This window comes from Canis lupus, chromosome 1 (genome assembly GCF_011100685.1).
Source record: "Canis lupus familiaris isolate Mischka breed German Shepherd chromosome 1, alternate assembly UU_Cfam_GSD_1.0, whole genome shotgun sequence".
NCBI classification, from domain to species: Eukaryota; Metazoa; Chordata; class Mammalia; order Carnivora; family Canidae; genus Canis; species Canis lupus.
The window spans coordinates 62,575,559-62,588,945 of NC_049222.1; the positions used below are offsets into that span (position 1 = coordinate 62,575,559).

The following is a 13,387-nucleotide window of genomic DNA, read 5'->3' on the forward strand; positions in this document are numbered from 1 at the left end:
GTCATTTTAGGGCAAGCCTTTCTACCTTGGTTTCCTTGGAATATATAGTAATGTCTGGTCATTACATCTAAAAAGGGAGGAAGGTGGAATCCTACAACTTGAGGCAGTATTAAGAACTTAAATATTATGAAGCTCACGTGTAATGCTAGAAACAATAAGGGCAAAAACTAACCCCCATGCAGTTTAAAGACCATGGATAATGCGGTCACCATGTGAAGAGGAAAAGATGACTAACAGACTTCTCTTCAAAGGAAAGGAGGGGAATATCAATTCCTCATACAAAGGAATTGGTATGATTGGTTTCAGTGAAAATATAATGGTTAAGAATCCTGGAATTTTGATGTCCTTGGGTAGCTACAATGTACATTGTAAGCTAGGGAGAAAATAATATTAAGGAAAAGCTACTATCGTTACTGCCATCAGTCTGAAGTGGACGGTGGTGGACAGTGGAATGAAGAACAGAAATCTCTGGGCTGATGGCTCCCTAAAAAAATATCCTCCTGGGTGGCTGGCAGAGGTGAGGTGGGGAGGAAGAACTATATAAGAGCAGGGCACACCACGTTGTCTGAATACTCCGGAATGCTGGTGATCTTCCAGTAATTGAAATGCATGTAGCAAGTGCCTCAGATTCCCAAACTCTTATAGGGCACAGTGGACTTGCATGTTGCCAACTTTGTATTAACTTCAAAGCATAGATCTAGATCCACTGTGACTTAAATTGAGATCCAAAATGAAATTTAGATCCACTGTATCTTTGAGCATAACTTAATAAAAGTTGGGAGGAGGCGTTCATTTTATTTTGTAATTTCCACTTATGGACATCAGCCTCCTAGAAAGGAGAAAAACACTTCTGCTTCCACTTCCCTTTACTCCTCTCATCTCGTTCCTTCCTCTACTATGAGAATAAGGAAAAGAGAAAATGATAGAAGTACCTATTGCTTGTTTTTTTCTGTCTTGGGATTCTGGACATTTAAGTGGAAACTGCAGCATGATTAAGACCTGGCTTGTTCAGAACCCTGATCAATGCTTTCTTATTTCAAGAACTGTTTGCTTTAATTTCTCATGAGAACTTTAAACAGATTTAAGAAGTTTAGGCTACATCAAATCCCTTTTAAATTTGTTTGTCTTCTTGGATTAAGGTTAATTATTCCATGATTTCAAATCATTACCCTTTTGTTATTAAGATAAGAAACTTTTTTTTTTTTTTCCCCCTTTGCTGATTACTGCTTCTTCCTCCTGCCTTCTGGGAGAACACCTGTTACTCAGTTTTTGACACACTGGTCTCTCTGGGTCTGAGATTTTATCCATTCTCACTTTTTCAATTATGTTCTATACAAAATTGTTGAAATTTCCATTTTCAGTTTTCTCCTCTTGCCTGAGTCCCAGGCCCATAGTGGCAGTGACTCACGGCGCACATCCCCTGGACTCTGTGGGGACCATGTAAACGTCACCAGCTCTCCTCCTCATCTGTTATTTTGTTAGTGGTTCCACTCTCCTAGTTCCCTACACGTGAAACCTTGGAGTTGCTTTAGCTCACTGCTTTCCTTCGTTCACTACAGCTATCACCACGTTCCATGGATTTTTCCATTTTGAAATGTTTTTTAGATTAATTTCTATTTCTATCAGTTTGCCACTTATCACAAGGGGCAAAAATAACTGGATCAAACACCATGTAAGTTTAGTCCTGTGTCGTGTACAGCTCAGGGAAATGGCACAGGGGTGGAATCATGGCATGGCCATGTTAGGAATGCAGGCTCCTTCCATCACATTGCTTTGTCACCCCCAAAGTCTTGATTGTCCTTGTCTGCTTGTCAGCTCAGCACCACAGGCACAGACCAGTGTTCAAGTCAGGGGCGAGAGGAGACAGAGGCCACATTCCCCTCTCTTTTAGGGTACAACCAGGAAATGAAATACGTCACTTCTGCCCACAGCCCATGTTTAAATGACAAAATCCATTTGCATGGCCTTATTCAGTGCATGGTTCTGTGGTCCTTAGCATGTGCCCAGCCAGCCTTCCTATTTCTACAGAAGACAAGGGAAACTTTGGGAGCCAACCAGCAGCATCTGTCACACCTTCCTTTCTCCAACTTAACCGTCTTTACCCTTTGGTAGACCTTTATCGCCCATTGCCAAGATTATTTCTAGAGACTTTTAGCTAGATTTATAATTGGCTCACTATCAAACCACCCATACTTTCCTTTAAAGATCCACTTTTTTTTTTCTTATTTAACCTCTACTCAACAGCCCACAGCACAATGTCTCTGTTTCAGAGCTCTTCAAAATCTGGTCCCATTCTACCTATTTCTCCTCTTTTTTTCCAAAGTTCATGGATTCATTCATTTATCCAATAAATATGTGCTGAGTGCCTACTGTGTCAGACACGGAGTCATTTATTTTCCTAAACTAGTGCATGTGTGTTCTGTGGATGGAAAACATCTTCATGAAGGTACAGACTTTCTAATGTCACAGTGATTCATTTCTTTGAGGCTTGTTTTCACCACTGTCATGCTTGAGAGGTTAACTACATTTTAAGAACAGCCTTTTAAAACTAGGTCTTGCCGTTGAAGTGGCTAATGTGCTTTTAGGAATCAGCTGATGTTCACTTGGCACATTTCAACTTTCAGGTTTTTATGCATTTTATTTTTTTATTTTTATTTTTTTAATTTTTTTTATTTTTATTTATGATAGTCACAGAGAGAGAGAGAGAGAGAGAGAGAGAGAGAGAGGGCAGAGACAGGCAGATGGAGAAGCAGGCTCCATGCACCAGGAGCCCGACGTGGGATTCAATCCCGGGTCTCCAGGATCGTGCCCTCGGCCAAAGACAGGCGCCAAACTGCTGCGCCACCCAGGGATCCCTTTTATGCATTTTAGAACAATGATTTGCTTTTAAAAACTAAACAAAAATGGGAACATGCTTATTGAAGCAGCTGTAACTAGATTTAGTAGCTCATTGAAATTGTAAAATTGCTCAAATGCAAGCATGAACTAAGTAGTACCTCCTGTGTTACACTTGTCCAGTTGGGTATTTGTTCCCAAACACCATCACTTCATTTTCAGTCCTGCAGACGGAGATGTGAAGGTTTGCACCTTGTTTGGGCTTTGTCCTCCAGACTACATTTTCTTCTTTTTCTATAATCCTAGGTAACATAGACACAGATGTTTACTTAATACAACTAATCTGACATGATTTTTATATTTGCTCTTTACTCTTTCAGAGAAGTTGCTGGACCAGGTCCAGGTCTAGAGTGAGATATATGAGGCTGAGTTGTACAAATACAGGGTCAAATCTTTCTTTAAATTTTTGATGTTTTTTTTCCCTTTCATCGTAGAGTTTTTAAACTAATATTGATTTTTTTAAAAATTACATTAAAATATTTACCTTGATTTCTGAGGATTCGGGGACCTCCTGAAATCTCATGATTGAGGTGCACTGGATCCTTCTTCTTTAGTAAGTTATTTGTATGTCGATATAGCTGGCTGCTTGAGTCCTTAAAACTTTCAAGTTAGGAAGTATACATTTCAAAGAAAATAAATATTCATTATTTTATCAAACACCAGAAGTGAAAATTATCTTAAATGCCATTAAATCATCATAGTTTAAGTATGTATATGTACAACTGAGATCAGATCAGGATACACAGGGAAGCCACTCCATGAAAACAAGGCAGGGGCATTGAGAGGGATGATGCACAAGTGCCCAGTTTGAGTAGTTTTAGCTACTTTATTATAGTCTGTCTTGAAATGGCTGCTCCCATTCCATCTCCAGCCTGGTAACCTCATCTCTAAAATGTCAGTGCAGTCATGTCATTTTCAGACATGACCTTCCTCTTTGGAGGAGGAAGAAAAGAGGAAGAGGTGAGAGGGGGTAGAGTGGGAGCTGCTGTAACCAGAGCGGTTCTGCTTGTATCCATCTTCCCTGTTGGCCATCTTGTAAGGAGTCCAATTTGAAAAAATATATTTAAAAAATAGTTTGAAAATCACTGGACGAGATGATTCACAATTCTGAATGTACATGTGGCTCTAATATGATGGATTCCTGTTGGCCTACCTTCTCCTCAATCTGCTCCTCTTGTCAGGCATGCAAAAAACACCCTTTGGTGAGATTACTGCTTTCCGCCTTGGGTATCTCCTAGCCTTCATATGATCCTATGTTCTCTCTAGATTTATTTCTTTTAAGATTTTATTTATTTATTCATGAGAGACACACAGGGAGAGACAGAGACACAGGCAGAGGGAGAAGCAGGCTCCATGCAGGAGGTCTGATGAGGGACTCGATCCTGGGATCATGACCTGAGCCGAAGGCAGATGCTCAACCACTGAGCCCCCCAGGTGCTCCTGTTTTCTCTAGATGTAAAAGTCCCAAGAGAGACAGTAGAGAGAATTAGACCATGTGCAGTAGCAACGTCTTACAGATTCTGAATCTTGTGTTGAAGTTTAGGAAGAACATAATAGAATACCCAGTTATATGTTTTTTTTTTTTCATTTTAAATTTCTGTTAATGCATTTCACATATATAATAGCTATAATACATAACTTATATTAGTGTATTAGTATAGTGATACTTATAATTTATAAAAATAAGTATTTGTAAATAGGAGATGTATGCTCAAAATGATCTTTCTGTTGTGGTTGGGTCATGCCGCTGTTCTTGAAACCTTTTCAGAAATTACTGCTCTTTTGTTAGTAAAATTGTTGATAGTTGATGACTTACGTTAAGTAGAGGCTCTCCCAGTCTCTTAATCTTCAGCATATCCCTCATAAATCTAAATTTTGATGGATGTGAGTTATCAAAAATATGTATGGAATATTATTTTCAAAATCCCATAGGTATACTGGATTAACATAAGCTGCAAAGAGTTAGAGAGGGAAAAATAACTCTATCAACATACTATTTCTTTTTTTTTCTTGGTTCTAGTATAATGGGCAGAAATGGTGGAAATTCATAAAATGAAAACATTAGTATAGTAAAGGTATACAATAGGGATTTTTTAAGACATGCATTTAAAGACACATATGACAATATGTGTCTTTAGTTTTATCAAACTGACTTTAAACTGGGTTCCTATTTGCAGTTTCTTCTACTATATCTTTGCCAAGAGCTATATGCAGATGTTTGAAAAAATTAGGACTACAAAAGTATGTTTTCTTAAGCTTGTTTTTTAGGGTGAATATTTACATTGCATACATTTTGAAGCTTATAAATTTTTATTTTATTACTATTTCCCCCATGATCGTGTTTTCATTTATTTTTCTCTTCCTCTTCTCAGTTCCTTATATTTGGTGTGAACAAATTGGACTCAATTGAAGGGAAACAGTCCCAGATTCAGAGTGAGAGGAACAGTGAAAACCATATGGGAAGCTGGGTACAGGAACAAGGTTAAATAAAAGATGTCCATTTTTGGATTTTAAAATTCTTTCACAGTGATAAATTATGTACTCAGGAACCCCTGAGTCTGAAAAATACCTCATACACCTTGGCATTCAACAGATATTTATTTTATTCCTCCTACCATGTACAAAATGTTGTGCAAGAGGAATGAGTCACAATCAATGTCCTCAAAAGGCTTTAAAAAACTGTGAGGTGGAGATGGGAAGGCACTAATCAGAAATTTGTAAGTTCAGTAATGGAGATACACGTGAGTATTTCAGAGCAGAGAGGAAGGTACCCACTAGCCTGAGGAGATCAGAGAAGGCTTTCAGGAAAGGGGTGTGCCCAAGTTAACCGTGAATGGATGAATGTATGCTAGCCAGGGATGGGGAGGAGATTGAGGGCAAAGAACCTCAATCACAGGGACAGTATAAATAAGGCATAGGGGTGCCACTGGCTGGATATGACTTCAGAGCCTTAGGATTAATGCAGGTTGGGCATGGGTGAAAAGGAAGGAGAGGTAGACTGAGGCCAACTCTTGGAGGGCACTATACATGCTGTTAAAGGGCTTGGACTTGATCCTATAGGTGAGGGGATGGCTGTGAAGGGTTAATTATAGAATGACCATGGGCACATTTACTTTGAAATAATTCCATCTGACATCTGAGTAAAGAATGGGGTTGCAGGAAGCAAGAATGTGTACAAGAAGAGTTATTTAGGATGTTGTTGCAATAGGCCCAGGAGAGTAAATGGCAGGCCGGCTGAGGGTAGGGGGAATGTGGTGGAGGGAATTTGCAAAGCGCCCTCTTGCTTTCCAAACCAATGTGAATACTGATGGTTCAGAGATATGGGGCCCATTCCGTGAACAGGAATTATATGCACATGGTTTACCTTTGTTTCCAGGAGCAAGATGGTTAGATTCTATCCAGATGGTCCCCATTTGGGTAGTGGGAATATTGGCACAATGCCTCAGGGACATAAAGATAAAAAAAATTCTACAGTCATTCCAAAAGCATAACAAGTTTTTACAATTTCCCAGAGGTGTAGTCATGCCAAGTATTTTCTTACAGTAATTTTTCTATGGTTACAAGTATTGCCGTGATGGACAGTCACGTATAGACGATGGCTTTCTCAACCTGACATTAATCCCTAATAGCACTGATGTAGTAATTATCCACTGCATTTGGTAGCTGGCAATCCTTGGCACTAACACCTGTTATTTGAAATGAAGCCCTTTTGACTTTTAACAGAAATTTTATTTTTATTTTTTTATTTTTTTATTTTTTAAAAAAGATTTATTTAGGGGTGTCTAAGTGGCTCAGTCAGTTAAGTGTCAGCCTTCAGCTTGGATCATGATCTCAGGGTTCTGGGATCAAGCCCCCAATTGGTGCTTTCTGTTCAGTGGGTTATCTGCTTCTCCCTCTCCCTCTGTTCCTCCCCACTGTTCATGCTCATGTTCTCTCTCTCTCTCTCTCTCAAGTAAGCAAATAAATACTCTTTTTTAAAAAATAACTTAAGGATTTATTTATTTATTTATTCCAGAGAAAGGGGGGATGGGCAGAGAGGGAACCTTGAACAGACTCCCTGCTGAGTAGACTCCCCATTGAGCACCTTAACAGAAAATTTTATTGTAGAATAGGAGGTCCTGCTTTTCTCAAGAAAGCCAAGTCATGGTGTTTACCAGTTGTAACTCTATAAAAACAAAATGATTAAAATTTGTTAATCTAACTGAATTTATTCCTTTTCCTTTCTTAATAGCTTTTTCTTATTAATTTACAGGAAAGAAAGTTTATCAGAGTTTCTTCCTAAACCTCTTTGAAATAACAGCATATTTTAATCAGAAACTTGTAAGTATCCTTTTCTTCTTTATGTAGAAAATTAGATATTCATTTTGTGGAAGAACCAGCTCCTTCAGAACACTTGACAGGATATAGCTATACAATCTGAGTTGGCATGCAAAATTTGAATGAGAGTGAAGCACACAGAAAATCACCTCTCAAAAAGCAAAAGAAACTGACACCTCAGTCAGAAAACCTTCATCAAATCTATCTACAGCCAGTGAATGTTTGACTTATTTTTTGGCAGTTTCTCTTTGTTGACGTCATTTTCATTACTTTTTCCTCTTTTTGGAAATATCTGTGTGTCCGCATATTTCAGAAAGCCTGTAACATCAATAGGAAGGAAGAGGAAAAGGGTAGGGTGTGAACACAGGAAGGGGAAGAATTTGTATTCTGTTAAAAGCTACATGGCTTTGGGTGACTTTGTATTTTCTATTTACACTTTCAGTGAATTTTTTTTTTTTAACAAAATCAAAGCTAGGTCTCATAATAGCTAAGGTTCAGTCGGTTTTATCATATTTTTGAAATGCCCGTTACAGTGCTAAATCCCCAAACGGGGAATCAGGGAGACCCTTTCTGCTTCAGTTTAGCAAGAGGTCAAGACAAACACATCTTTTCACAAGCAAGTATTTTATTAAATAAATTGAGAAGACTCAATGAGGAAAAAGAAAAAAAAAAAAAAAGCTTTGTCCTAAAAATGTCTGTAGCAACAGCATTTAATACTTTATTCCCTGAAAGTTATTTGAAATCTAATGTAGTCCTGTTCTAGCACTAAGGCAGATAGTTGTCATACAGAGTCTAGGGCCCACACAGATTAATGAATCATTCAGGTAACCAAGGTCTGGAGCCGGGTGGGTTCTTCATTAGGTGGGTAAAACCGTAGCATACTTCTAGGCTTCTCGACACTAAATATTTGTGTTTGAAGGTTGTTGACTAGAAATGATGACTACCCTGGATCATTTTATGGCTCTAGGACATCCCTGAAACACTGTTGCTTAGTAGTTAATAGTCATTTTATCTTGGGTAATCTATGATTAGTATAATGACATTAACATTGGTGTAGTGGCTAATAAAACCAACCAATAGGAACTGAGACATATTTCTAGCTTGCTTCATCAGATAAGATCTCAGCAAATTGTTTAATTAAAAGGTGTACTAAAATCTTAATTATACATTCTGTCACAATATAGGTGGTTTCCTAGCTACATGACATTAATTTTTAGTTCCAATGTATCCATATTGTGAATCTTGCGTGTGTGAGCCAGTTACCTGAATTCTCTAATGGTTTAATTTATCAGTAAAATGAAATTAAAAATGCTTATATTGTAGGCTTGTATGGGGATTAAATGAAATGATGAAACAATATGATATGAATAATAATACTGAAATAAACCTATACTGCAATCATAATTTCCTATCTCTTCTATATTATTTCATAGGCTTTGAGGTTTTGCCCACAGAATGATTTCATTTGTCCGTGTATATAAACTATTTATAAAGTCACTGAAAGAATGGTGAGAAAGGAGATTTTTGGCCACATTCCCAGATATTTTTAACAAGCATCTCAGATAATTCACATGAACATGATCCACAGGCTACCCTTTGAGAAACACAAATTTTTCTTTTAAAAATGAGCCTTGAAGTAGTTGATTTATCAAATCACATGGGAGCTTTCTAAAAAAAAAAAAAAAAAAAAACATATTTGTAGGGCTCCATCTTGGAGATTCCAATTTGGCAGGTCTGGAACAAGGCTTTGGAAGTTGTGTTTCAAACAATTTTCCATGCTGATTTTGGTTTTGCAAACCACTGCTTTACAGCCTCACCATATCTCTTAACTTTCTATTGATAAAGCTTATAGCGTGCTTACTATATGGAGATGACGGGATACCATTATGGGACGGTGCTTCAGCTAGTCCAGTTCAAGTTCCAGGAGTGAAGAGATGAAGTAGGATGTCTGTATTTGTGTACATTAACCAGATTAACAGTCTTCTCTACTTTGGTTGTGTAGCTGCTTTAAGTAAATCAAGGCAAATCCACAAATTGTGGAGCCCCCAATGAGAAAGGACTGTTGGAGACTACCTAGTTTAAACCCTTTGTTTCACAGAGGAGGAAAACTAGGCTCAGAGGTCTGCTGAAGGCCATAGGGCAAGATCAGAACTAACACTTGGATTTCTATGCTCACCTCAGTTCCATTTCCACTGCAGTTGGTTGACTGTGATGCTGTCATTTCAATAATGTGCAGCCTGTGAAATCAGCTACCCCAGAGCTGGCTGTAGGCTTCCCAGGAGGCATAGAAAATCTGTATGAGCCAGCCTTCCTACCTAACTGTTCAGCTGTCTGAAAGTGACAGCTTTTTCCTTTCCATCTCCAATTCTCTATCCTGAATAACAAAGAGGCAAGAAGGCCAGGGAGGGCCTGAAGGACTCCCCAGGAGAGGCGGCCTGTTCTGGCAGTGACACAATCTTCTCAGTTGCCTTCCTGATTCTTTATCTTAGCCAGAGCCATCTGCTTTTTCTCCAACTCTCTATCTCTAGATGGCAGAGACATCATTGCTTTAGTCTGTCATTTTACTCTTGCATCATTTTCTAGTACTACTGTGTCTCAAGAACTGTCTCGGGCACCAGAGATGTAAAATGAAGCTAGCTTGGTCCTAGTTCCAAAAGAGTTTACATTATCATGGGGAGAGAGATCAGTATAAAAAATCTGCAGGACTGCTTCAGAGTGTTACAGCAGCCACGGCTACTACTCCCAAGAATCTTGGGAGAGGAAGTGACAGTGGTCTGTTTTTGAGTGAAAAAAATCGTTACCCACAGGATAAATATGCAACATTTTGCAGCCACATGAAGAGAATGTTTCCAGGGCTTAAGGAAGAGAGCTAATGAAATCAGAGATTAACAAGGTGGGTGTTGGCATGATGGTGGGAAAGGGACACTACAGCCTGTAGCAGACCTAGGTCTTCTGCTCATACTACCAACTCCAACCTATGTTACTTGCACCAGTCCAGTGAGACTCTTCAGGCCCCACTTGAGTGCTCAACTCAATTCATTCAAATAATGAAGTTCAAGTTGTAGGCTGTTGTATAGTCTTGGTAGACAGTCAGGTGGAGGAAAAGTGCCTCCCAGACAAAGTGCTATTTAAGCCAAAGCCTCAGTTTTTCAGTAGGTATTAATCGAGTGGAGAGAAGCTTTGGAAGAAGAATGCTCCAGCTAGGAGGAGCTCGTCCATCAGTGAAGGGAGTATTTCTGGGAGCTACAAGTCCTGAGTAGGGAGCAGTTTCTTTCAGCCACTGGACCACAAAGGAGGAGAACCAAGAGGCAAGGCTGGGATGTAAGCAGAACGTAGATCGTGCAGGGTGTTGTTAGTCATGCTAAGGAAATAGATGACTTTTTCTTGGCTTAAGGAGAATGGTTGAAGAGCTGAGACAATAAGATTTGCATGGCTAGCATAAAGAATGGAAGAGAAAAACAAAACTGATCATCAGTGAAGGGGATAATCCAATTTGGAGATGCTGGTGACCTTAACTAGGTTAGTGAAAGAGATTGAGCCCAGAACAGTTGGTCCATCAATTAAAGAGCTATTTAGAGAATAGAGTTTATATGCCTTGATGGTCATGGAGGTGAGGGAAAGGATGCCTGCTGGGCCTCTGACTTGTGCAACTGGATGGATATTAGTGCTGTTCATGGAGAAAGAAACTCAGGAGGAGGAACAGATTTCAAAAGGAATTCGAGAATCTCTAACATGAGGGGATGAAACTAGCCGATCAGTCCTGGGGCTCTTCATACTCACTGGCCTTCCACATGCTGAGAATATCACACACATTGTCACACTTAGTCTTCTCAGCTGTTGGAGATAGGATTATGTGCTCAAAAGATGTGAAAGCTGAAGCTCAGAGAGCTTAATGCCTTGTCCCTTAGATAATAAGTAGTGGAGCTAAAAGTTCAGATCAGAGCTAAACCAGGTTCATTTCATTCTAAAGCATGTGCACCTTCTATTTTATCACTCCCCTTTCCCTTTGAATCTGATACGTGTATTCCGTGAAAATAGGTCACTTGTAGAACACAAATAACTTTAGACTTCATGGATTGTTAGATTGAAGGCATAAACTCTACCTTCTAACTGATCATTATCTCTCACCTGGAATACTGCAGTTGTCTCCAAACTCTTCTGAATCCACTCTTCTTTCCCAGTCTGCTCCATCTGCTGCCACCAAAGTGATCTTTTAAAGGTCAGTTTTAATCATTGTGCTATTGCTTCAAAAATGTCAATGACTATCTATTGCTGTTAGGATGGAACAAACCCTTAACATGCCTCAATGATGTAGCCCCTGTTAACTGACCCACTTCGTCTTGTGCCACTTTCCACCTTCTTCTCTGTGCTTAGGCCACACTGGCCTTCACTCGTTTCCTGTGCTGTGTTCTTCTCCTCTGCATGAAATACTCTTCTGCCTCTATATCAACCAGCTAGCTTCTTTTCTTCATATCTCAGCTTATGTTGTCAATGAATCAGGTTCTGATAGACTCACAAAACAAACCACAGTTTGTTTTTTCATCTAAGACCACAATTTGTATTTATACGTGGATTTGTGTTCATTAGTTTTTTCTCACCCATTAGATTCCATGAAAGTAGTTATATAACTGTTTTGCCAGGCATATAATTGGCACTCAATAGATAGTTTCCAAGTCAATTAATAAATTTATAAAAGAATGAATGCAATCCTGGATTAGCTAAGTTATATTTGATTATTTCTTTGGTATATTATTATTTAGAATTGAAAAAAAATATTTTCTTTATTCCCATAAAATAAACTTAGTTTCAGTTATGTACAACATTGTTATTTAATATCTTGATGATATAGTATTTCCCCTGGTACTATATTATAGTTGTTTTTCCCTTTCTGAAGTCGATTTTCTTTCACATGATAAATGAAGCTAATTCTAACAGCATAGTGGTAATTACTGAATTGACATTTTTTGGATTAAACCAATTAAACCAAAGCAATTAAAACTTGGAAATGGCAACTATAAAAGAACGATATATCATCATTCAGTGTACCAATGAAGAATGGAAATGTGTTATAATTAGTTTGTAAATGTCACATCTTTATTGTACTTGCTAATTAAATGATACTTTTCCATCTCAGCCTTGCTGAAGATAATTTGGAATTTTCATGAGTGATATTTTGTTTTTTTCACTCAGAATGATTCTCTGTCATGTGACTATCATAGTCTAACAAATGAGGCTTGGATAAGGCCTAGTGTAGAATGCCACTAATGTGCCAGCCCTTAGCCCTCAAGTAGTGGTGGGCTTTCAGTGCTCAAAATAGGCTATCAGGACTCTGGACTGAACACATGATTGAGATGGATTAGGATAGAATATAGCATAAGAGATCTTTGCAACTTTGCAATCTATTCTATGGATATATTGCTGAGACCTCTTAGAATTGTCTGTGAACATTGACTATGGTTACCTAGCCTTTCAATCTTAAAGGGCCAACTGTAGGGATTAGATTACATGAGCACTCAACAAAGTTCTTTATCTTGAATAGCCTGTAATTCTACATCGAAGAAGGAGCAAATTGAAGATGGGTGGAAGAAGGCTTACATATTAGAGATGAAAGTTCCAGGAGGCAGTTTTTTTGGCCACTAGGGTGACAATTTATGATCTAGTCCAGCCTTTACCAACATGGGGATCTCGATCTCCTAGGATTCTATAGAATTATTAGAGGAGTCCACAAGCCATATATGTATCTGTGTCTAAATAAACACTGTCATATGTCATATATATATTAACATTTTCCAAATGTATATAGATTGTTATAAAAATGAGAATTAGCTGCTTTGAAATATTTATTTCATAGTACCTTTTCACCTGGTGTATATTTTCTCAGTCAGATATCTAAAAGATGTAGGTTCTTCAACCTTGAGGCATCATCTTGCATCAAACCTCAGTGAACTAGTTGTATTTCCCATTCTATGGGCTGTACAAACTTTTTTTCCCCCCACACCTAGTATTTCTGAGATTCTTCAGATTCCAGGACTCCATCCTGAGTGTTACCTGTTACTTTTCTCATCTGATGCTCTGGTTTCTCTGCTCACCACTTTCTCTGTTTTCTACGACTTTTTGATGCTACTGCAACTCTTTCTGGTTGAAATCAGACTCGGATTGTCCTCAGCGTCCTCTC

General features: G+C 38.5%; 1 protein-coding gene across 10 annotated transcripts in view; it reads left to right on the plus strand.

Annotated features, from left to right (window-relative positions):
* PKIB (cAMP-dependent protein kinase inhibitor beta) overlaps positions 1-13,387 on the plus strand; it is an 89,068-nt gene that overhangs the window by 39,845 nt on the left and 35,836 nt on the right. For 6 of the 10 annotated variants that reach the window (XM_038526686.1, XM_038526687.1, XM_038526689.1 and 3 more), the window contains one exon: positions 7,148-7,215. The exons of 2 other annotated variants lie outside the window; for them this stretch is intronic. The gene's annotated coding sequence lies outside the window, so the exon portion shown is untranslated. Of the gene's footprint in view, positions 1-7,147; positions 7,216-11,354; positions 11,432-13,387 lie in introns of all 10 variants that reach the window. 2 more of the 10 variants (XM_038526692.1, XM_038526688.1) reach the window with 1 other exon arrangement.